Raw genomic sequence first — 22,097 nt, forward strand, 5'->3', positions numbered from 1 at the left:
TAATACAACTACTCATCTCCCTAGAAGGAGCATCAGAAGTTGCTCTAATGCCCGCCCATCTGGCCCTTTACAAAACAAAACAAAACAAAAAAAGGAGCGGGAACTTCTTCCAAAGACCTGTCTGTAACTGCCTCCTGTAGCATCCCACCCGACTCTGGCTTGCTAGAGGAACTACACACAATGACGTTTCAGAAAGCCCCACAGGTTAAGAGACGACACACATAAAAGCTTCCTATTTCAAACACATTTCATATAAAGTCACCAAATGAGGTCCTTTAATGTGAACGAGAGCGAATCAAAAAAATAGCTCCATTTATAATTGGGGGGGGCTTTCTTATATTACCTTTTTTTGACTTGCTTTTGGAAATTTCAAAGAAAACTGCTGAATCCCTAAATATTTAAGGCAACGTAATTTCACAGGCAACAACAATCTTGAAGGCAAATCCGTTCAATTACAATACACTAAAGCAAATCTCGAGCCTTCTCAAGAGACAGAGTAAAGCAATTCATTACAATTAGAGAGTGCAGAACTGGGCCAGCCCTACAGGAACGCAATAATGCCGTGTCACGAAACTGCGCATTCCAAGAGAAACTTCTTCCAGACACAGAAATGAAGTCGGAGGGACCTGCTGCAGTGCTCAATCCCTAATAAACTCGAACAATCGTATTCGAAGCAGTAAAATCGCGAGCTATCCGTTCCTAATGTTGACCTTTTTGGAAAGAAAGACTATCGAACTTTCACGAAGCTGTAAGCGCTGGGTGAGGGTGAATAATCAATTCTCAGAGCCAACGTAAACAGCGGGGGTGGGGAAGCAAAAACTGATCAATAGAGATGCAGCGGGAGGACTGCGACCGAAGCGAGAAAGGCGGCGCTCTGCGACAAACAGTAAATAGAGGAGGGGGAGTAGGGAGCGCGAAGGTTCCGTAAACCTATGCGATGGGGGTTAACTAAGAACAACTTCTCAGACTATTCTCTCCCAAAATTGCTCCCTTCCAGGAAAGTTTCATCTCCGAAACTTGGATTGGGGGCCGCGGCCTCCTCGGCCCTTCCCGCCCGGCCAGCCCGCGGGCTCGGGGCGCTCGCACAAACCCGCCCGCCCGCCTTGGGGGCCCGCGCAGGGGCGACTCCCTCCAGCCGGCCGCAGCCCCACCTGTGCCTTCCAGACCTCGGGCGCTTCGGCACCGGCCGAAAAGCTCCCCGCCCGGCGGCCGCAGCCCAGCGCCCGCTCCCTCAGACGCGGCGCAGCCGCCGCCGAGCGCTCAGCCGGGACCAGCCCGCGGTTCTCGGCGCCCCGCACGCTCGCGCCCGCACGCCGGAACTGACAAAGCCTCCGGAGCCGCGCGCCACGTCACGTGGCCGCGCCGCACGGCCCGCCAGCCCGGCTCCCGCGTGACCCTAGCGCGAGCGCGCAGCCCGCGCAACTCGGCTTTCACGGGAGGCCCAATCGGGCTTTTGCCCGGGGGACTCGTCCCCGCCTGCCCAGCATAAATTTGTCCACTCTGACCTTCTAAATGGTCTCTGGGGAGACGTCAGTCCACTTCAAACCCCTGAGTCGCCGTAAAACTCTAGGGCGAGAAAAGGATGGAGGGCGGAAGGCCCAGAGACAACCACTTGAGCCAGCGGCTCAGCGCGGACCCCCAACCCTGGTCTCCCGGCCACGTCGACGGCCCCGCGCTTGCGCAGTCTCTTGCTCCCCGCGGACCCCAGGTGGCTGGAGGGAGTGGGCGAGAGCGGTGGGCCGTGAGCGCTCTGACGGCTAGGGGGAGCCGTGTACGCCAGAAGTCTGTAGCAGCACGGCAAAAAAGAATGTTAAATTCCTGATTCGTAAGGTTAAATAGCAAGTGTGCCGATACCATTTATGATTATGGAAAGCTAACAGGGGAAAATCAGACTAAACATACTCTACTTTTCGTCAGAAGTTCTTTAAAGTTAGTAAGATAGCATAGCTGTGTGGACAGGGAATGCTACCTGCTTTTCCGGTGCTACAAGGATCAAGCCAAAGAAGCAAAAGCCCCTGCCCCCGCCCATGAGCCCTAAGGGGAGTTTAGGATGGAGAAAAATCAAAGCGGTCTATGCTTTGGATACTGGCCCTAGATAGTAAAGATGCATATCTACGGAATAATGAGCCCAGACTCTTGCATCTTCCCATAGAGAGAAAAGCACTAAGATCATGAACTTTAGACCTCTGTTCTTTGTGATTAGCGGTAATCTTTTGAAGTTCTACCAATTTTTTTTAAGCAAAAAAAAAAAAAAACCAAAACCAAAACCAGAAAACCCCACAGAACTACTCCTACATATCCTGGTTCCTCCCTCATCTCTTCAGAGCAGTTCCTCAGAGTTATCTGAGAGGCTGTGTCCTAGGCCACTGTCCTTAGTAAGAGCCCTGAATAAAACTTAATCTGGAAACTTTTAGGTTGTATGTTTTTCTTCAGTCAACAGATGTCAGATTTTACACTCTTGAACAGACCTGCTTTAAAAAACTGTATACATATATATACATACATATATATGATGTGCCCTGAGCTCTTAAGACTAAGTGACTTGTTTAAGGATGGCAGAGACTTAATTCCAGATGAATTGTTACTCCCCTCAATCAAAATTAATTAATGATGGGGAATATTGGATGACTGCTGTGGGGGAGGCTTTTAAATTTAAAATCTGGTAGTTCCACTTGGTAGTTCTCTGGAATCCCAGAAAGATAACAGCCAACCATTCCAAAGAGAGAAACCTCTTAGGGGTGTATACATTAACACAGTGGTTTTAGATGATTTTGCTCTTATACACCTTAAAAAGAATGCTGAAAAACTGTGACTGTACCTTCTCCCTCATTGTTAGATTGAGCATCAAAACTTCTCATCTCACTTAGAGAGTTGCAAGGGATGCAAATTGTTTTATTGTAAATTGACATTCTAAAATTAAACAGTTACATAACTTTGAATTGTAGCCAGTGGAACCTAAATACCAGATAATTTTATATCCATCATCAGTTTTTAAAACTATATTAACAAGCTTTTCTTTAATAAGAGGAAATTTTACATCATTCCTTTTCTTCTTAAACTCATATCTCCGTATCACTTGATGATATTTTGTCCCAATATTAATTTATTCTGGTTAGATATGACCCCCCAAAATATAACCAGTAAAAGAAAAAAATGGTAAAATGTACATCATCAGAATTAAAACCATTTGCTCTTCAAAAGACATCATCAAGAAATTGAAAATACAACCTATAGACTATGAGAATATATTTTCAAATCATCATATTTTACATGTATTTCAAACATACAAAGAACCCTTATAACCTAATAATTAACAAGATAAGGAATATAATTTTAAATGGGCAAAAGATTTGAATAGGCAATTCTCCGAAGACATATAAATGTCCAGAAAGCACATGAAAAGATTCTCAGTGTCATTAGTCTTTAGGGAAATGGAAATCAAAAACACAGTGAGATGTCATTACTTACCCACTAGAATGTTCGTAATAAACAAGATAGATACTAACTGGTGTTGTACAGAGATGTGGAGAAATTCAAACCCTCATGCATTACTGGTAGCAATGTAAAATGATGCAGTCACTTTTTGATAAACAGTTTGTTTATTGAAAAGTTATACATAGACTTACTATATGACCTAGCAACTCCTCTCATAGGTGGAATTGTGTAGACATATGTTTTCATTTTACTTGGTTCAAAACATCAAGTGATGATGCTGTTATAAAACTCTTTTCACTCCTATTTATTTAGTTTGTTTAGGTGGATAGAGTTTCTCAGTTTTCACATCTATAAATATTAAAATTGAAATAGAATGGATGTGAATTCTGTCTTGTTCTGGAAATAGAGTACATATAATACAAACAATAATACAAATACTTGTATACACAAAGTGCACAAGTGTACTTGATAGAAATGTTCATAGCAACATCATTTAAAACAGCCAAAAAGTGAAAACAATCCAAATATCAATCAACCAATGAAAGGATCTTTGAAAATGTGGTATATCTATACAATGGAATATTGCTCTATCCCCAAAATGAATGAAATAGTGATATATACCACAACATGGATGAACCTCAAAAACACTATGCTCGGTGAAAGAAGCCAGACAAAGACATATATTTCTGTTTCAATTATTTTTTTTTTTGAAAGAGACAGAAAGTAGATTATTGGTTGCCTAAGGCTGGGGTTAGTAATGGAATTGACTGTAAATGGGCACAAGGTGTTCTTTTTAGGGTGATGAAAATGTTCTAAAATTAGATTGTGATAATGGTTGTACAGCTCTGTAAGTATAATAAAATTCATTGAATTGCACACTTAAAATGAGTGAATTTTATGATATATAAATTATATTTTAAACAGTTTAAAAAAATATCTCCTGCATTGACTATGATAATTATTTATATTATATGTATCCTACATTTGGATAAATATTTATTGAAGAGTATATATTTGTTGGAAATATATCTTGATGAGGTGAAAGCGACACTTTTTTTCAATTAATTCATCTATTTGCAGATGATTATCATTTATTTCTAGAATGGGATAGAATTCAGCATCAATTCTATTCTACTTTTAATATTTAAAAATGTAAAGCCTGAGGAACTCCGTCCACATTAAAAAAAACAGAATTAACAGAAGGAATTTTATAACTGCATTGTCACTCAATTCTTCGAACTACTTCCAAATCATATGCCCTGAATCACTTTACAATATATCATTCAAATTTGTTTTTTAATCCAATAGATCCTTCTGCCATTTTTTTAAATTAAAGAATTGGAAATCACTTGACTGCAAAAATATCTGTCACCAAGTGGGTATAGTTATTCACTTCCTCAGTTTCTGGGAAGAACACCAAAAAGACTTTACTAAGATTGACCATCTGGTACCACTGAGGCCCCAGCATCCTTAGTAGTGCCACACTCAAGGTAGTGACTGCATCCCACTAGTGGTGGCTGGGCACAAGAAGGGAGCCTCCACCTCCCTGCCACACACCCAGAACTTAGCTTCAGCAATAGGTCGCTGGAAGCAGGGGGAGATATGCCGGTGCCCTGCCCCCTCCCAGACAGACAGCCCTCCCACTGCTAGCTGTGGCACAAGGGAGCCCTTGTGCTCTGTGCTGTACCAGTCTGGAGAGGAGTTTCTGCCTCGATGAGCTGGGAGGGTAGAGGGAGGGAATGGCTCTTGATAATACCACAGACTGTCACTGTTCTTACAGAGTTTTAGATCTTTTGAGGAGTGGTCTGCAGAGCGCTGTTGTGCCAGAATTGGAACTCTCAATAAGCTGTTTTAATCATCTTACTGAAAATGCACAAAAATCTAAAATCATGTTGAAGTTTACATCTCTGTGTTTTATCCTATATAACTTGATTAATTTGGCACCCCCTGGAAAACATTACCCCTGTATTTTAAATGATCACCATAATGTGTGTTACTTGGTTAATTTTCAGGCTCCTTTACTTGCATAGGCTCCTTCCAAGGCAGCCCTTGAAATGTGCTCACTTATATGTTTTAGTAAAACTCACAGAAAGAAAAAAGATTTTATCAACAATCAATTAAGACCGCTGACTCTTTACACTTGAATTCCCTTCCTGTCCTTGGTGTTGACATGGCTGTAGCACTTCTGGGATGTGGGTAAAGAGAAGTTGAGTTGGTTGTACATATAATTATGAGATATGTTTATAGTCAATTCTGTGTATGATTATGTTATTGCTAGCCATCCTGTTGTAGTACTGACTTCCAGGAAAATTCCTGCTCTGCTGGCTTACCTGTTGCCCTAACATAAAGATGCCAGCTCAGGGTCATATTGCTCTGTGAATGTATCCTACAGCACACTGCATCAAAAGACTGGTGGAGGAGAAACAACGTTTGAAATACATGGGGCCAGAAGCTAATCTATTTAAAATTATTCCAGTCATCAGACCTGTAAAAGTATAAGCAAATAATTCCATTCTCATCAATGACTAGTCAGAAACCTATAGTAGTGGTTCTTATAAACTTGGCAATTGTAAAAATTTATGACAGTATCAATATTGAATTGTGAAGATGAAATAAACTTTACTATATTTTTAAAACTTATCCTAATAAACCATGCTAGAGGAAAAGAACGAATTCTCTATTTTTTTAATGGAACGTATTACAAAATATTTTCATATGAACAAGTAATGAGTATAGAGCCAAGAAAAGAAAAAAAGAATCACGGGATATGTTAAGTACTTAATAAAAGATTTATGTTATTTTTCTGGATTTTGTGATGTCTGGACTATTTGTCAGCTTTTTCAAATTTGTAATTTTGGTATAAAATTTGTAACTTTGGTGATTTATTTTTCATATTCTTAATAAATATTCACTTTTGTTTCTAATTTTGTTTTTTCTTACAGAAGTCCACCCAAATTATAAAAACAGCAAGCACCACATAACTGGATCTTCCCCTGCTCCTACGGCTGAAGAGGTACTTGAGATTAGCAGAAAATAATTGTTTTTATTTTATTATATCTTGCTGAGATAAAAATAAAAAAGGTCAGAGAGTCAAAACAGACTGATGAGAATCAGAGCTTTTATCTAGTATTAAACTTTACTATTATAATAATTTAAAAGAATACAAGTGACTATGAGACACAAGCTAATAATGGAGATTTCTGAAACCACCAACCCAGTCCCCCGGGTTTTCCCACATCACCTAGGAACACACCCTGGGGCCCAGATCTACCCTTTGAGATCACCAAGTAAGGTATGCCAGGTATCACATAAAGGGAACTATTTCCGTTATGAACTATCTCCAGTTTATACTTAGATAATTATATGGCTAACACTGACATTGCCCAGTGGGCCATTCCATGGACAGCCATAAATTCCAGGTTTACTTACTTTAAACCATCTGCACATACCATCTCATAGACAGGACTTTCCACTGCCTTTGCACCACTGTATACCTTGGCCCAATTAGCATGTTTGCATGATTTGATTTGGTCATTTTCACCTGGGCATCCAAAGTTAGCAACAATTGGTTGTAGACCCGCTGCTAATACATAACTTCCAATTGATTTTCCCTGTCTCTCGTTCTCACCAGATTCTCCTCAAAAGTCATGCATTCTCGGGGGATTTCCCTGGTGGTACAGTGGTTAAGACTCCATGCTCCTGATGCAGGGGGCCTGGGTTGGATTCCTGGTCAGGGAACTAGATCCCACATGCATGCTGCAGCCGAGAGTTCTCATGCCGCAACTAAGAGTGTGCATGCCGCAACTAAGGAGTCCACCTGTCACAACTAAGACCCAGCACAACCAAAATAAATAAATAAATATTTTTTTAAAAAGTCATTCATTCTCTAACAATAGTGAAGAATTGGAAGAGGCAGGTGAGGTCTTTAAGTGAAACTACCATTTTTTTCACACACTCTACACTATATCTGATTTAATAACAACCCCCCCCGCCCCCACCAAATACTCCTCTTTTTCTAAGGCCTTTACCTGAAATATGGATGTCTAAGACAGGGAAAGATGGAAAGCCCTAAGGTTGGTTTAGAATGGTTTAAAGGCGATTTCTCCTCAAATAGTATTTTGACTTGTCCTTTTATTTGGCATTCTTGAGGTTTTTACACCCTGGGCAATGCGCTGGAATAAGATTTGGGGAGGTGAGAGATGTGCGTTTTTTAATGCAAAGTGGGAGGAGTTTGTTTTGTTTTGTTGAGAAGTTCTAATATGAAAGTAGGAAAAGAGATATTAGGAAGTAACACATAAGAAATTAAAATCTGGAAATTGATTATCTGGAGACTCCTTTATCCTTGTAAAGTCTTTGTGTGCCTCGAGTGGTGTGCCTGCCCCACTTTAAAGATGTTAATACAGGGCCTCCCTGGTGGCGCAGTGGTTGAGAGTCCGCCTGCCGATGCAGGGGATACGGGTTCGTGCCCCGGTCTGGGAGGATCCCATGTGCCGCGGAGCGGCTGGGCCCGTGGGCCATGGCCGCTGAGCCTGTGCGTCCGGAGCCTGTGCTCCGCAACGGGAGAGGCCACGGCAGTGAGAGGCCCGCGTACAGCAAAAAAAAAAAAAAAAAAAGATGTTAATACAAATCACATACTTGTAGCTGAGTGCCTAGGACCACTAGTGCTGGAATCCGAGTGCCTGGGCTGGAAGCGACCTTCATCTCACAGTTGCTATTACTTAATCACTCTGAGCCTGTTTTCTCATCTGTAATATGGAGGTTTGATAATAGGACCTACCTCAGAGGGTAGTTATCTAAAGTAACTGAAGTAACTTATTTATAGTTGGTGCTCAATAAATAGTAATAATGACATTTGATATTCTTCTCTTACTAAAATTCTTTAATGATTAGCCAAGAGTGGCTTTGTCCTAAGCAAATCTGAATAATTTTTTAAAGTGTAATTTTATCTTCATTAAGAGTGAAGTTATTTTCTTTCAATCAAGAATTTACTTCAGAGGGAAGGAAGGAAGGAAGGAAGACCTGGAGGGAAAGAGAGGCAGGGAAGGAAAAGAGGGAGAATAGGGATCGGGGAAGGTAGTGTTGGAAAGGAGGAAAGTTAAATAGAATTTTAGGAAAATCACTTAGGTATAAATTCTAACAACAACAAAAAAAGGAAATGTGAATACTATTTTAACTCTGTCACAGTGCCACTAATAAAAACAATAATATTACATAGAATTATTTTGATAACACAAGTGTTCTCAGAAGGAAAATCTATCGATACTTGTTAGTGAATTTTAGGAATGATATATGCCTATTTAAGTATTTAGGCATGTCATAGCCACTATAATTATAATTCCTGGGTGATAATGTAGAAGACTTAAGTAGAAGCCAGCATTTTAGTTAGATGAATGTGCTAAAAGTTTTATAAATTATAATAGATTCAATTTCATCCAGGTTGTCCAGCTTGTTTTATCCACATGCTGAAAATATATTGTATTTTTCTCTTCATCTATTACATGATATTGTCAAGGGGGTTAGAAAACCCAAAGAATGTATCACATAATTATGAATATCATGAAAAGGAAAAGTGTCCAAATTACTTTAGACATGAAGTGAGTTAGTTATTAGTGCATACCTCTCATGAACTGATCTAGCTTATCACTGGTGATATAACCTAATTGGTCCAAGCTCATGCTGAAATCAGTAGGATGACTCAGTATAAAATAAAACTCCTGGTAAGTGCATTATGTTGAGGACTAATGTGATAATATTCTAAAAGTTCTACATGGGGCTTCCCTGGTGGCGCAGTGGTTGCGAGTCCACCTGCCGATGCAGGGGACACGGGTTCGTGCCCCGGGCTGGGAGCATCCCACGTGCCGCGGAGCGGCTGGGCCTGTGGGCCGTGGCCGCTGGGCCTGGGCGTCCGGAGCCTTGCTCCGCAACGGGAGAGGCCGCAGCGAAAAAAGTTCTACATGAGGCTAGGTCTATTATATTATATTTTTCTTTGTTAAACTGTTCATCTATAAAAACATGCATTTGATAAAAGATCAATAACTGTGATGTTCTTAGTACAGTATACTTTTCCTCTTGCAGACCAAATAGTGGGTGATGGACAAATGCAGCATTTTAAAAATTGAATAGGGCTTCCCTGGTGGCACAGTGGTTGGGAGTCCACCTGCCAATGCAGGGGACACGGGTTTGAGCCCTGGTCGGGGAGGATCTCACATGCCGCTGAGCAACTAAGCCCGCGTGCCACAACTACTGAGCCTGTGCTCTAGAGCCCGTGAGCCACAACTACTGAGCCTGCGTGCCGTAACTACTGAAGCCTGCGCGCCTAGAGCCCGTGCTATGCAATGAGAAGCCACCTCAATGAAAGGCCACCGCAATGAGAAGCCCGCGCACTGCATCTAAGAGTGGCTCCCGCTCACCGCAACTAGAGAGAGCCCGTGTGCAGCAGCAAAGATCCAAAACAGCCAAAAATAAATAAATAAAATAAATAAATAAAGATTGAATAATAAGTAGATACAAGTAATTTCTTACCCATAGAGTTAGAGATACATATGTAGTCTTTGTAAATTCCATATTTCCATATAAAGTATACAGTCTGTTCTTTAGCAAATACATAAACATCCTTTAAAAAATCTATTAATTAAACTATGGAAAACAATTCCTTTAACATTTCTTACTAACCTGATTTGGCTTAGTTCTGGTCAAATTGATACTTTTTAGATTATAAGGAGGCTAATGACTTGCTCAGTAAACTACCTTATTTCCTAATGACTTGCTCAGTAAACTACCTTATTTCCTATATACTTGTATGCATATTAGGTGGAGTTTTACACCAGACACCAAAGTTCTTATTCTGCCTGGCTTCAGGAAACATAAGCCACTTATAGTCAAGGTGAGACCCAGAGGACACAGGCAAATGAGATGAATAAATGAAAGAATACTCACAGCATTTTGTAATACTGTTACTGTATTAGAAGTGAGCAAAGGTTGGCAACAAGTGGAGTGAGGAATGAGAAGCAGTGCACACTGAGAAGAGAGGAGAAGACAGGCAACCTGGTAGACTGACAAAAAACCCAGAAGAAAAAAGTTGCCTCCTTTTGCATTTGAAGCTGTTTTTGCTATTGTGATGTACGAAGCCTAAATTTCCTGAATCCTTTAGTGCCGTTTGCCAAAAAATGCATTGTGTTTTGTTTTTGTTTAATTTTGGCTAGAAATTTTGGAAAGAGCCTCAGTATGTCTTGCTTACATGGTCCAGAAGAAGACAAATATGCGAATGACGGTGAACTGAACTAAATTAGGGAAAGCAAAGGCTCAGAAACAGGGTGTCCTTAAGACTGTAACCCCCTTGGGAATGTCTGGACATTTGGATGAGAGCATCAGATTTTCTACAAGAGGTGGAGATGGAGACTCAAAGAAAATGTCAATGCCCTTCAGTCAAAGACTAGCAAGAATACACCTGAAGTTTGAACTTCTGTTTCAACACTGCTTGACTTTTTGTAGGAGAAACCTGTAAGTGGAATGTGAAAGAACCCCTTGATAAAACAGCAAAGCAGTTTCATTTTCTGCATTATTAAAATGGTGATTACATTTAAGTATTCCATGTATACTTGTAAAGGTTTTCCAAGTTCTGTGTAATTACGGATTACAAGCATCAAGGGAAGAGGATATCTTTAGTGCTGGTTGGCTAGTTAGACACGGCTCCCTTCCCCTTCTTGAGTATATCACCTATGGGGAAGCTAAGAAGAAAAGTGTGTGATGAATTGCTGGTAAAATCCACTGAACACCACGAATTCATTGTTGGACAGCCTCGATTGTCTTGGGGGGATTCCCCTTCCAGAACAGCTAATTCTTTTCTGGCATATTCAGGCAATTTGGATAGAAAGATCTAGGTCCAGAAATTCCATCCTCAGCACTCTCAGTACTTGGGGCTGACGCATCCCAGCCTGATGGTCCCCAAAACTGATGTTACAGCAGATGACACAATACTTGACACAGATCTGAATGCATCAGTTCATAGAGAGTTCAGAAGCAGAGATGCTATTCATGGAAAAAAAAAAAGAAAAGTCTGCTATTTTATGAAACTTTGCAAAAATACACCAAGGGTTACATTTTACAGTTAAAAATTTCAAACAGTTCTATCCAGAAGTTCTTTCTTTGTTGTTCAATCATATTTATTTCCTGAACAGTCTGTGTTTCTTAGTCTTTTTTGCATGTTTGGATTGCTAACTGATGATGTTGCTTTAAAAATAAAGTATCCTTTCCTAAAGTAATACAAACTTTAAGCAATATTATCTTCCTAATAGAGCTGCAAATACTTGGTGCCATAACTAATAGATGAAGATGAGAAATCTAATAAATTTGAATTAATTTTTTCCTAGAGTCCCAGTTTGTCTGGAACACTTAAGTATTGTTATTACCAACAAAAAAAGTTATTGGCTAGTAAAGAAAATCACATTCAGGACAGAAGCAGATCTTGAGAATGCCTATTTCTTTTAAAAGAGCCAGTTCTGCCATCCAAAAAATTTCTTTATTTTAATTTACATATAGACAAGTCCCATGGTGTCAGATCACAGCATAACTAAGCATCACTGAACTTTATTTAGTCGCAAGGCTTGATTGCAACAGTGGGGTGCTTCTTATGCAGTTCTGAAGTGACAGAAATTAAAATGCTAACAAAATCAAGTTTAAAACAGCCCACAGAAAACTGTGTATATATTATGCCTACTCTCAGAATCTATAAATTACTCCATCAGAGTAAGTTAAGTAAGGACTTTTGGAATTTGTTTAATTCTTTTAGATAAAAACAGTTTGGGGCTTCCCTGGTGGTGCAGTGGTTGGGAGTCCGCCTGCCGATGCAGAGGACGTGGGTTCGTGCCCCAGTCCAGGAAGATCCCACATGCTGCGGAGCGGCTGGGCCCGTGAGCCATGGCCACTGGGCCTGCGTGTCTGGAGCCTGTGCTCCACAACGGGAGAGGCCACAAAAGTGAGAGGCCCGCGTACCACAAACAAAAAACAAAAACCAGTTTGTATTAAATTTTTGAAAAAATAAATTTGGGGCAATAGTAATAAACATCATTTTTGTGAAGCCCAACTCTGTGGACGGTCCTCTACTGGCCATTTTGTTTCAACCCCACCTCCCCAACAATGAATCAATAAGGAGGCAATTGTCAGATGAAGAAATGGAAGCTCAGAAGGTTTATGTAATATATTCTAAACACAGCAAGTATCTGACAAAGCCAAGATTCCCAAAGATTTTCAGAATTCTTTTGTTGAAATTAACATTTTGTTGAATAACTACGACTGTATGTCCAGTATGAGTAGTTTCCATATAATATCTTTGAATTCCTCCAAAAACCATATGGAATGAGGTTTATTTACATTCAGTAACATGATCAAAATCTCATGGCTAGTAAGTGGTAGAGGTATAATTTAAACTGGAATCTTTGACTTTAAAACATCAGCATTTCCTACTATAACAGTGTCCTGTTGGTTATCTAGTTCCCAAGAGGTGACATCCTTTGGAAGAATCTGAAACGTCCTACTAAAGAAAATTTTACCAAGACTAGAAATTTGGTGGTATCTTCGATTTAACTCCAAAAATAAACATATCCTTGAACCATGAACTCTCAAATGGGCTCATGTTAGAATCCTTACCAGTATTACCTACTACCTACATAAACTTGGGCAATTTACCCTCAAAGCTTCAGACCTCACCTTTCTATAATTGGGATAACAGTAACTACTTTGGAGGACTGTGCTAGCCATTAAATAAGATAATGTATGCAACACTCTGTACCCTACAAACAGGCAGCAGTTTGGAGTGGTTAAGAGCAGAGACCCTAAAACCAGCTGCCTGAGTTCAAGTTCTGAGTCTGTCATGTCGGCTCTGTGATCTTAGGCAAATTTACTTTACCCATCTGTATCACCATTTCCTCACTGGTAAAACGAGGTAATGATAATAACTACTTCATGGGTTAGTATGTGTAAAGTGCTTAGGAAAAAATTGTTCCATTAAATTAAATGTGCCTGGCATATTGTAAGCACTATTTTTTTTTTTTTTTTTTTTTTTTTTTTTTTTTGCGGTATGTGGGCCTCTCACTGTTGTGGCCTCTCCCGTTGCGGAGCACAGGCTCCGGATGCGCAGGCCCAGCGGCCATGGCTCACGGGCCCAGCTGCTCCGCGGCATGTGGGATCCTCCCAGACCGGGGCACGAACCCGTATCCCCTGCATCGGCAGGCGGACTCTCAACCACCGCGCCACCAGGGAGGCCCCTGTAAGCACTATTTAAGACCCTGTTAAATTTTAAAAATACTTTGAACATAGTAGATGCTGAATATGTAGATGCAGAGTAGCCACTTTTCAGTTACTTGGGTGATTTAAATATTATACAGATACAAAATATTATAATGGGACTTCCCTGGTGGTCCAGTGGGTAAGAATCTGCCTTCTAATGCAGGGGACTTGAGTTCGATCCCTGGTCGGGGAACTAAGATCCCACATGCTGCAGGGCAACTAAGCCCGTGTGCCACAACTACTGAGCATGCAAGCCACAACTAGAGGGAGAAGCCCGCATACCGCAATGAAAGATCCCGCACGCCACAACAAAGATCCCACGTGCCACAACTGAGACCCAATGCAGCCAAAAATAAATAAGTAAATAAATAATTAAATAAATGTTAGAAAAAACAAATTTAAAAATGTTACAATATATATAAGACATATTATAATATTACATATATATTATAATATTACATATATTATATACTTAATATATATATATATTAAACTGGAATTAACATTTTTGATCTTTGGAGAAGATTCCTTTATTGCTATTAAAGGAACATATAAAACTAAACCAGCAGCCCCAGAATGATTAGTCTTGTAGCTACCTTAATAAGTTCCCTGGAGTTGGGGAGTGGGGAGGAGAGGTGGAGAGGAAGGGATTAAGCATATTTTTCAGATTTGGAGGTTAAGCAACTGATTGTGCCTCTAAGTGCTATTTACTGAGATGGGAGACACTGGAGAAGGACTGCACACAAGAGAACGAACAACTGTTTAGTGTCTCCCAGGTACCGAGCATTGTGCTAGGCACTTTGTATACATATTGCATCATTTCACTCTCAGCATCACCCTACGGGTATTACTCTCTCCATTTTATAGATCTGTGAAAATCTTTGAAGTGTGTTGTGCCATATAAGCAAGTGAATCAGCTTGTCAAATAAAAGAGTTTTTTACGTAAAGTGGTAAGAATCCCCCCCACCTCCTACCCTGCCCTTAAATTCTGAAATTTACATCTATATTTGTTTTGTTGTGTTGGAATAGTCACTACTGAAACCCAAAGCGACCCTTTCCTCTTATCCCTGTAGTCTTTTATTTAATACCTCCATAGACAAAGAAACTTTTGAGATGTGATGCAGGCTATAAAACTTCAGTAATAACTTGGAAATCTGTAGTTAGATTACTCTGCCCAGAAATGTCATGGGAATTGCTGTATTTCTCTAATGCTTGCTTTAGGCACAGACATACTAACATGGAGCTAAAATTCACCGTGTAATAATATTGCACATTCACTTAGTAATGTTACCTGTATCAATTTCAACATTAATATAATGTAATTGGTTCCAGCTGAAAGCAAATCAAAGTATATGTTTCTACTCCAATCTTCTGAATAATTCATGCCATCTGCATTACCTCAAACATTTGGGAACAAAATGCATTAAAGTAAGCAGAACCTCAAATGGTCAAAAGAATTTGTCTTTTTAGGGGTGATATTTCTTAACTTTCTAACAAAAAAGACGTCCTGAATCAGAACCCTTGATGTTTTCAAACAAAAGCACCACTAGAGGAAATTGTCCTTCGTTTTAAAAATTTACTATAGTGCAAATATCAGGTAGAACCACATGAAGCGCTGATACAAGCACTTTCATATGGTTCCACCTAACAGATCATAAATAGTTCATAAATCTCAGGGAACATTAACTACGATAGTTATTTTTTAAATCCTTGCATCCTTCAAAAGTCCTCTTTCATTCTGATGGAAAACCAAAACTGAAAGCTTTCTAAACTTTACTAAGTATTTATTGCTACTATTTACTTTTTAAATTATATTACAATATTCTTATAATCAAGCTATACTGATTACAATAGATATATTTACAATCAATATATTTGTTCTTTGATTTTAAGATCAATTCTTGATATCATGAATATCAAGAATAAATATATTTTATGCTGTGTGATGCTCCATGGGTGTCAGCATGCTTGGGCAGATATCACCTTGTGCGGTCCCTATGACCCTTCATTTTAGGTGGCTGTTATTATCACTCCAGCCCTCACACCAGACACGTGGCAAATACTACTCACATCTTATGGAAGAGGAAACAGAGGCTCAGTGAGGTGACCTGCCATGAAGGGGCTTGGCTAACCCAGGTCTCAGGAGTCATAGTTCCTGAGTGCAATATATTTGCTACTTCTCTGTTAAACAACCTGTCCAGCAGTGACTCAGTTATTGGGGGAAAAAAATGGATTCCAACACCACAGTCTGAAGGAGGCACTGCTGTCAGACAGGACACATCCCAGGATGTAGAATCCCTGACTCCTCTCTCCCCTCTGGGCTCTTTCTGTGCTTCAGCCCCCTTCGGGCAGCTTCCCCCTCGAAGTGACGAGGAAGCTCATGGCCATGGCCAGGTGGAAGCTGCAGGGGCCATAGAGTGAGCCCTTCCCTCACCCACAGGGGTTGCCTGGTGCCTGACAAAGCTGCAGAGCCTGCTGCCAACCCGAAGTCAGCAGCAGGAAAGCAGACCGTAATGTGGAAGAGGAAGACTTTTTTTTGAAAATGTGATTTTGTTCCTGGGGAATTTAAAAGTTAATTTTATTGCCACTGCTCTTTTTGTGTATGGCAGGTTATTTTCCCACGCGCTGGCACCAAGTGACCTCTTTATTAATTTTCTGTTGATGACTACGAAGGTGGTAGAAGGGCAGGATTGGCTGGACCAGGGCTCTGCATTCCTCAACGTGCACACACGTCCTCTGAAGGCTTTAAAAAAACAGGTTCAGATTCCACAGGTCTGGGGTGGGGCCTGAGATTCTGCATTTCTGGCAAGTCCCTAGGGAATGCCAATGGTTCTGGTCCACAGACCACATTTTGAGTAGCACGGCACTAAATCACTTCAAGCGATCCTTATATCCTGAAGGACCTATGAGAATAGGCTACATCTAAAGATTATTAATGATTTTTATGTTTTCTGAAAGCAACAACAACCAAAAAGAAAAACGAGCTGACTTTACTTTTCCTTTGTTAATTTTTCTATGGAAGTGTCTGAATGAAATAGAATTCTTTTTCCTAGTGTCTGGGAATAAAGTAGGTGTTGGGTTGAACAGGTGTTTCTCTCTTAGATACCCAGAGCCACAGAGAAATGCAGAGGCTACTTCCTCTTGTTTCACCCCCTTCTAGAATTTTCCCTTCTAGTCTTCTCTGCCTCTGCCTGATTCTTTTCTTTGTTCCTGTAAAGATTTAGGGTTGTTATCGGCAGGAGACAGACTGTAGCAGGAATGTCACAGTTGTTTTAGCTTGTGCAGTTGGTTGCATTCTTCTGAAATTAGCCTGAAATTAGATCGCTGCTCAAGAGAACCATAAAATATCAGCACACAATATCTTACTCCAAGTTACCCAGCAACTTTGGATCAGCCCTATCTAAATGGGCATGTCCAAGGCTATCCACAGTGATTCTGCTGCAGCTTCGTTTTTAAAAAATAAAAATACTTTTTTATTTTGAAATAAAGACAAAGAAGATGCAAAAATAGTGGTTCGTGGACTCTTCACCCAGCTTTCCCCCAAAATGACATCTCACATAACCATAGTACTTTATCAAAAATGAAATTTATACCAGTACAGTACTATTAACTCAACTACAGACCTTACTTGGATTTCACCAGTCTTTACATGCACTCTTATGGGGGGAAGGGCTGTGTACAGTACTATGAAATTATATAGATCCATGTAACCACCAGCACAATCTGACTCATTGTTAAATATTGGTATCCCCTAGAATTTTGTTCCAAGCTCTTTCCAGTTTTCATTTTTCACATGCTCCCTGGACCTTCTCATCCATAATTGTGATGTTAACTGTCTTTTGTATTTGGATAATTTTCAAATTGATAACCCTAACCTCTCTCTTGAGCTCTCTACCTAACCATTTCATGGCCTACTTCTGGACTCTTACTCAATATTTTATCTGCACTTTAAACTTCAACATATCCAAAACTGAACCAGTATTCCTTCATTTTAAAATGAAATAGTCCCTATATGGGCAAATAGCACCCTGTAGCCCAAGCCAGAATACCCAGGGATCATCCTAGATGCATCCATCACCCATGTTCCACCTCGACATAATAAAAGCAGTTGACACTCCTATGGCAGGTACCAACCAAAACTGATTAGCTTATTTCATCATGAGAGCAATCCTAAGCCTTGTCAGAAATGGCTCCAAGCTTCCTGAGGCCTGAAACTTGTATGGTTTTAGGAGTTCTTGTAAAGAAAAAGGACAAAAAAGTATAAGTACCAAGAAACCCTGCAATATGGTACAACATAGATGAACCTTGAAGAAAGACATTATTATGCTAAGTGAAATAAGCCAGTCACAGAAGGACAAATACTGCATGATTCCACTTATATGAGATATCTGAAATAGTCAAACTCATAGAATCAGAGAGTAGAATGACGGTTACAAGGGGCTGGCAGGAGGGCGAAGCGGGGAGTTGCTAATCAACAGGTATAAAGTTTCAATTAGGCAAGATGAGTAAATTCTAAAGATCTGCTGTAGAACATTGTGCCTATGGTTAACAGTACTGTATTGTACACTTAAAATTTTGTTAAGAGGATAGATCTCATGTTAAGTGCTCTTACCACAAGAAAATAAAATTTAAAAAAAAGAAAGAAAATTACAAATACCAAAATTAGTACTTACAAAGTAAATACTTGGACTGGTGCAAGTGAGGGGTCCTGAAAACTGACCTTCATTAGTTGTTTCATGATGAATCCCCCTATGAGGCAGTTGCTATTATTATTTGCATTTTACAGACAAAAGCTGAGGCACAGAAGGCTGCACACTTAACTTGACCAGGGTCCTCATGTCGTGGGAGGTCTCATCACCCCTTGGCCTCCTACATGATCTCCCAGCTACTAACCAAGCCCCTTCAGTGCATTTTCCATGCTGACCCTAAATGGACCTGTGCATGGTCCAGGTCTCTCTCCCGACTGGAAGCTGTACCTAGTTCCCTATTACCTTTAGGATTAGTGCTAAACTCTTCCGGGCTGTCTCTTGCACTTGATGTTTTGTGATGCTGAACTGATAGTGACTCGCTCCATACTCCAAGCCTCCAACTCCTTTCCACTTGCCCTTCCCTCTCCCATGCCCTCTACTATCTATCAATGCTCTCTATCATTTTTTCCAAAATAGAAATAATAGCATTATTAGTTATTTTTAGCCTATAGGAGTAATACATAGTTAAAAAAAATTTTAATTATACAGTACAGGGACTTCCCTGGTGGCACAGTGGTTAAGAATCCTCCTGCCAATGCAGGGGACATGGGTTTGAGCCCTGGTCCGGGAAGATCCCACATGCCACGGAGCAACTAAGCCCGAGTGCCACACTACTGAGCCTGCACTCTAGAGCCCGTGAGCCACAACTACTGAGCCCTCGTGTCACCGCTACTGAAGCCCACGCCTAGAGCCCGTGCTCCGCAACAAGAGAAGCCACTGCGATGAGAAGCCCGCTCACCATGACGAAGAGTAGCCCCCGCTCACAACAACTAGAGAAAGCCCGCGTGCAGCAATGAAGACCCAATGCAGCCAAAAAAAAAAAAATTTTTTTTAAATTAAAACAAATTTAACGAAATTTTAAAAAATGAATAAAATTATACAGTACAAAAAAAGCACAAGGAATTAAATAAAAGCCACCAGACCATAACCTCATTATCTGAGAAGAACCACTATAAACAAGTATAGTGTATATACTTTTCATATTTCTTACACGTTACTGTGTGTCTGAGTGTGTGTGTGTGTGTGTGTGTGTACGTGTGTGCCCTAGTCTATAAAACTGGGATATGTTACTGTGGTATTATTATTCTTTTCTATTTTTATCAATCTTCCAGACTCTCCCCCCAAATGTTTTTGTTGCCGTTTTAATGGACATCTCATTGATCACTAAGAAAGCCAAGCATCTCTTCACGTTTTTCTTCTCCTGAGAACTGCCTGTTAATATCTACCTACTTTTTATCTCTGCAGCACCAGAATCTAGTACAATGCCTACAATAGAATAGGTGGTTGATGAATATTTGTGGAATGAATGCGTGCACAAAAGACACATCACCTTGCTTTCGAGTGCCCATTGTGTTGGGGGTAAGGTCTCATTCTCGACTTCCTTACTCCTTGCACAGAACCAACGGCCAAATCCTGTGAATTCTACCTCTGAAATGTCTTTAAACCTCCCACAACTGCTGCCCTAGTTCAGACTGTTGTCATTTCTTACCAGGATTTTTGCAATAGCCTCCTCTCTCCGGTCTCTCTAACCTAATTCTTTCTCTATCTACGACCAGAGTTTTCTAAAACGCAATTTGTTCATTTCACTCTCCTGCTTAAAACCTTTAATATTGTCTGGAGAATAAATCTAAACCCTTGACAAAGACACCGGAGACCTTCCATAAAATGTGGTCTGATTTCCAACTCAGCCTCAGCCCTCTTCCTTCCCTCTCTGTACATCTGTGCTCCAGCCACACCACACTTTCAGCTGTTCTGGAACAGACTCTGCATTCCACAATTCTTTGCTTCTTAGATCTATTTCAGATGCCACAAGTACCATGGAAGCTCATCCTATCCCTTCAACACATTTATCACACTATCACAACCATCAGGACTACCACCACCGCTAACACCCTTGTCTTATGCACCGCCCTGGAAGCCTCTGTACTTCTTCATTATTTCAAAGATAATTGTATATGTCTCTTCTCAGTCCAACTTCCTGCCTGCATAGGAATTCTGGATCAGCAATTTTAAAGCATCAGTCAAATATCTGAGTATCTGTTATATGTAAAGTACTGACTCCATTTAGGATATGCAACTCAGTTTCCAGCTGAAATTTTGAATGCAGCTGAGTTCTGAAAATATATTATTTATAGAAGGCTGAAAACTTACATGCACTTTTTTTGTTGTTTTAAAATAGTGTAATTTGAGTTCCTCTTAGATCATGGGATCTGAGAGCAAAGGGGGAGTTAGATGTCAGTGTTTGCTCAGCCTTGTTAGCTAAGCAGGCAAAGGAGAAGCTTCTGGTTCCCTGGTGACATCTTCTCACTCATAGTGTGATGGTACAGTCATCAGGTGCAGCGGTCTATTCCAATTAAATATATACTAGAGAATTTTTGGTCCAACCACAACAATAGACACAAATATAAAAATTATTTTAAGATTAAAAAAAATACATTCTCTGGATAAGGATGAATAATCATATGCCTCTGCAAATTTACAGTGCATAATTTGTTAGTGCATTCCCTATTCTTGTTGCAACATGGTTTAGGTTTAAATATCATAAACAAGAAAAAGATTCAATATATTATACATATATTACTATTCATAAACCCTGACCACTAGTCAATGACTGTGGCCGTAAAACTTTAAGGCTTATTACTTTTCTTTCAAGGAAATGACCAGTCAAGGACATTTTAAACATGTCAACAGAAAGTATTCTTTCTTTTATCCCTTTCTTTCTCCAACTTGCATTGTACCGACATGCATCAGGAACTACGTTAGCTGCTGAAGATACAGGAATAAACAACACAGAAGCCCCTGCCCTCACTGGGCTTATATGAGCTTCCAAATAAACAGAAACCAAAGAGGAAGAAGGGCCATCAGAAAAAGGAACAGAGAGAATTTCAGCATTCAGATCGTGTTTATCAATCCCTGCCTGAAACAGAATGCTACCAAGCAAGGGCTCGTGTGCCCACGGTGCAGAAAGCCAAACTGTGACAGTGGGTGTTTGCAGCAAAGTAAGGGTTTATTTGCAGGGTGTCAAGCAAGGAGAACAGGCAACTCATGTTCAAAAGACCCAAACTCCCCTATGGCTTTCAGGCAAGGGTTTTTAAAGACAGTGAAAGGGGAGAGGGTTGTAGGATGTGTGAACAGCTCATGGACCCTCTTCTGATTGGTTGGTAACAGGGTCATGTTTCCGGAATCTCGATCATCAACCTTCTGGTACCAACCAGTCTGGGGTCTATGTGCTTGTGATCAGCATGTAGTCACCATCCTCCACCTGGATGGGGGTCTTAGTTTCTCCAGAACAACTCAAAGTATGCATCAGATTGTTATCTATATCCCTTTAGGACAAACTAGGATGTCTTGTGACTCTATTTTTCTAGTCATTAACGGTGTGAGTCTGCTCTTTGGAACTAGGGCAAGGCCTAGGAAACTAAAGCCTTTTTTCTACAAACAGGAAATGGGGGATATGGAGAAGCTTTTGTACTGGGAAAGCCCCCGAGGGTCCTGCTTTGTTTCAATCCCCCTGCCCCCACCCTTTGATACTTCAGTCCTGAGGGGAACAAGGGAAGGACAAGAAAGAGAATACAGTTTTGGATTAAGAGGTTACTCATAAACTCTGTAAGAGAACTCAGTTTTAGGAGG

At 40.4% G+C, this 22,097-nt stretch overlaps 1 protein-coding gene across 2 annotated transcripts in view; it reads right to left on the reverse strand.

Annotated features, from left to right (window-relative positions):
• The window catches only part of SPART (spartin), a 39,307-nt gene extending 37,658 nt beyond the window's left edge, over positions 1-1,649 (reverse strand). The window contains exon 1 of one of the 2 annotated variants that reach the window (XM_082602106.1): positions 1,506-1,649. The gene's annotated coding sequence lies outside the window, so the exon portion shown is untranslated. Of the gene's footprint in view, positions 1-1,151; positions 1,302-1,505 lie in introns of those variants that run through there. The other variant, XM_082602105.1, reaches the window with a different exon arrangement.
• Positions 1,650-22,097: the final 20,448 nt, after the last annotated feature.

Source organism: Mesoplodon mirus, assembly GCF_964341445.2.
Source record: "Mesoplodon mirus genome assembly, chromosome: 17".
Taxonomy (NCBI): Eukaryota; Metazoa; Chordata; class Mammalia; order Artiodactyla; family Ziphiidae; genus Mesoplodon; species Mesoplodon mirus.